Raw genomic sequence first — 3,918 nt, 5'->3', positions numbered from 1 at the left:
TGGTCCTTTTCCTCTTTTCCCCCCCGTCCATTTTGGAGGGATGGAGGTGGTAACATGAGGGCAATTTGATAAATGCCCTCCTCTCTTGCAGCGACAGACAATGGATGGAAGCTACTCCCCTTCATTTGAGGTGAGGTCTCTATTGACTCTATCTCCTATGGTAAAGGGGTTGTCTCTGTTAGGGCTAACTCAACAGCTTGTGCCCTCTGAGCCTTTAATTCTCTTCTCTTATGGTTCTTCTTTTGAGATCGTGTTAGTGGCACAAACCTAGAGCAGGATCCAATCTCAAACACTGAGTGGTGTGGAGCAAAGACATTCGTTAAATCATCCTCCTACAAATTTTCCTTTCCTTTCACTAACGGGATGGCTGGCGGAGTAACGATAAATTCAGTAGCTGAAGCTGTAACAGTCCCGACGGCAGTAGGAATGGATCTAGCAATAATGGGAGTAACAGTCATAAAAGGGATGGTACGGACCTTCACCTGCTTGAGAGAATGGAAGTTTTGGATGTAGTTCAGTTCAAACTCAGAAGATGGCTCCTGAACATCGGGGACGTCCAACTTTGCTATTACATAAATTGCTTTTTTGAGTAGCACCTCGAACTCACATAACCCAGACCCAATTTAGATCATCGATGCTGCATGGTGGGCATCTCAGTTAGTATGCACGTTGAACAGGAAGGTCAAGCTCGGTGACGGCATTGATTCTGTTAATTGAAAACTTCTGAATGTTAGTGAAACGTTATGTTTTATTTCTGGGCATATAAAAGTTGACGAAATTGTCTTACCAACTCGGTATCACATTGAAGAGTATTTATGTTTTGTTTTGGCGTCATTTATTTTAATTTTGTTTTATATTAAGATTTGTGATGTGTTAATTTGACAAACTTTATTTCATGTAGAATTTCGTTACGGAAGGATTCTAACATTTGTAGCCGTGTTAAAGTATTTTCCTAGTCCCTCACCCTGAAAGTATGCTTGAATTGCTTTGATCACATTCTCACTAATGACCTTCCAACACTTTTTATAAAAATATGCACTAAAACCATCTGGAACTGTAGCCTTATTACTATTAATGGATATAAGGGCCTGCCAAATTTCTTCATCTGATGGGACTGTCGGTCGCTAAAAGTTCAATTCTGGAGTGTGAGATGTGGTTTTGATTTAATTTAATGTATATATAAAATTGAATTTTTTATAAAAATAGTATTTTAATTTTGAAAAGTAATTTTTTAATTTTAAACATACGTGACTGAGCTGATCTCATATAAACAATAGTTTAAATAAATGAGCGCACCACCACAAATGATGCATCTACCTTGATGAGTAGACACATTGCTTGCTAATGGTGCTCGATTAAATAAATTAAAGTATTTATGACATTTATTTGGTCTGTGAACCATTTTTATATAAGTTGATAAGTTCCCTTATCTAATATGGAAGATTACATAAGGTTTATATTACCTGAGTTCTTAAAGCTCCCTATAGAAGCAAATCCCTATAGTTAATTACATCTTAAATGACCGAGGTCTCCTAAGAAAAATCTCAATTGAGGTCAGGAAATATTATCTTCAAGAATTTTAAAGGATAGAACTTTTCAAAAATCAGACCAAGAAGTGTCAAATGGGAAAGGCTCAAATTTAGAACATTGTTATGAAATCTAAAGGGAGAAGACTAGGGGTAGTCACAGATCCTTAAGAGAACCTCAATGACTTCCCAAGCTATCATATGATTTGACTTCAATTTTGAAGATGATATTATTTGAAGTTTTGATCCTACCGATTTTATTACTTAGGGCTTATATCTGCACAATATATGATCATGTAAACAACTTGGAAGATGGAAGGATTTACGTCATGTCGAACGATGACCTCAAAATCCTAAAAGTGTTAGGGCTTATATTGCGCAACATTATTGTGCAAAAACTTAAGGAAAAGATGAGAATTTATGTCGCACCAGGCGGATAACCTCGAAATCCTATGTGTTATGTTATTTATGGCTAAGGAAAGTTTGGGTTAAGTAGATTTGTTTGTTGTTGCAGATCATTGACCGCCTATACTTGTAGCTCGCTCCAACCTCCTTGTTAAAGTGGCGGCTCCAAGGTTTAAGGTTTATGTATTATGTTATTGTTTTGTGTATTATTTATTATATCATGATTATGTTTTATGTTTGTATTTTGTTTATTGCTTAAGTATTTGGGGGAGAATTTTATTTTATGTTAAGCGATGTTGGTAAGATCTCATGGTTCCATCCTCCCGACATCATTATTTTCTCTTAAATTTACTTTGTCTGAACAAGTTTTTAATTTGTTTAAACCAGAGAATTCTCGTTAACAACCGTGGGTTACCTCATCCAAGTGTTTCTCGTAAAGCCAAAAAGGGTGAATTATGTCCGTTCATTATTTAAAAGTGTATATTTTATTTTTGGGCAGTGTGTTTTTGTTTTGCAGGTATTACTAGTAAAGCATGCTTGATAAAGTAAATTAACCGTAAAATAAAGCTATAAAATTACAGTAAATAAACTGTAAATGCATGTCTAACGCTCATTTGGCAGTTGCAAGGTTAGTAACATAAGCATGATATATGATAACATGCAGAGATTAATGATACACCAAAAAAATGTGTTATTTTAAGTATACAGTTTATACCTATTTTTGGTGATATTTCACTTTAAAGAAGAATATTTTTATGTTTTTGTTGCAGGTATATTAATTTTAGGTATTTGGAGCAAAAGTAACAAAAATGACGAAATTTGGAACCAAAATAGCGAATTTTGTGAATCTGGTGCTTGAAGCGCCACTTTACAGAAAGCCATGCGCCTGAAGCGCCATTTTACAGAGATTTGGTTCCTGAAGCGCCAGAACCCAAAACAGTGCAGACTTAAGCAACTTGGCGCCTGAAGCGTCAGAATCAGCACCAAAGATGACTTTTTTATGAATTAAGGTGGTTCAAGACGAATTTTGCATGAATTTTTAAGGGTCCACATGTTTCAAACACCCATGGAGTGATTCAATGCATATAGACACTTTAGAAGGCTCTTTGATGAAGGGATATGTCTCTTGAATCAATAGACATATCTTTTGGAATTCAAATGACTTGACTTTTAGATAGAAATTTGGAAGGAATTTTGAATTCTTTTCTTAGGGAGGTAGCCTCTAATAAAAGAGAAGGAAGTCTGGGGCAAAATGAGAGGAGAAGTTCGGTGGTGGCGTGAGAGTGAGAGAGAGAGAGTTAAAGAGAGAAAGTCAAAGACTTGGAGATTTTGTTCAAGAGTTGCAAGAAAAGAGGGAAAGTGTGAGATTTCTTCTTCATTACACCTTGAAGAGGAAATTGAGAGTGCTTGTAAAAAGGGAAAATGCTTAAAGAGAACTTCTAGGGATTTGCTTGAAAATGATTGTGAGATAAGTTGAGTCTTTTATTTCTTTATTTTGTAAATTTATTTTTATATATGAAATCCATGTTTTGTCGTATCCTTCCTATGAATTCTGAGTAGTCTTTTTTATCCTTCTCCCTACTCTGAGATATGGTTTTGTGGAGAATTGATTTTATTTTAAACGATTTTAAATGTCAAAAATTTATGATGATTTGAACTTTGAGTTTAATTTACTTTTCGATTTGGCTAACTGAAATATTAAAATATGTTGAGAAACATATAATCTGAAAGGGTTATGTTTTCTACAATATAGTGAGATTCACATTCAATTTCATGGGTGATGATGTTATCCATGGGGATGAGTGCAAAGAAATAGGGAAATATACTTTGTTTGATGCAGAATTGGAGATTTTAAGGTGACAGATTAAAATCCCCAATTTGGTTCAGTTGATTGGAAACTAATGTGAGATTGTTAGCCCTAAGGCGAGGGAGTAGTGGGAGCTCTTGAGTGAGAGCCGGTAACCTCCCAACCCAACCACAAAAATAG

Source organism: Phalaenopsis equestris, unplaced genomic scaffold, assembly GCF_001263595.1.
Source record: "Phalaenopsis equestris unplaced genomic scaffold, ASM126359v1 Scaffold232961, whole genome shotgun sequence".
NCBI lineage: Eukaryota > Viridiplantae > Streptophyta > Magnoliopsida > Asparagales > Orchidaceae > Phalaenopsis > Phalaenopsis equestris.
The sequence above is the reverse complement of the archived record's forward strand: the minus strand, read 5'-3'. Positions refer to the sequence as shown.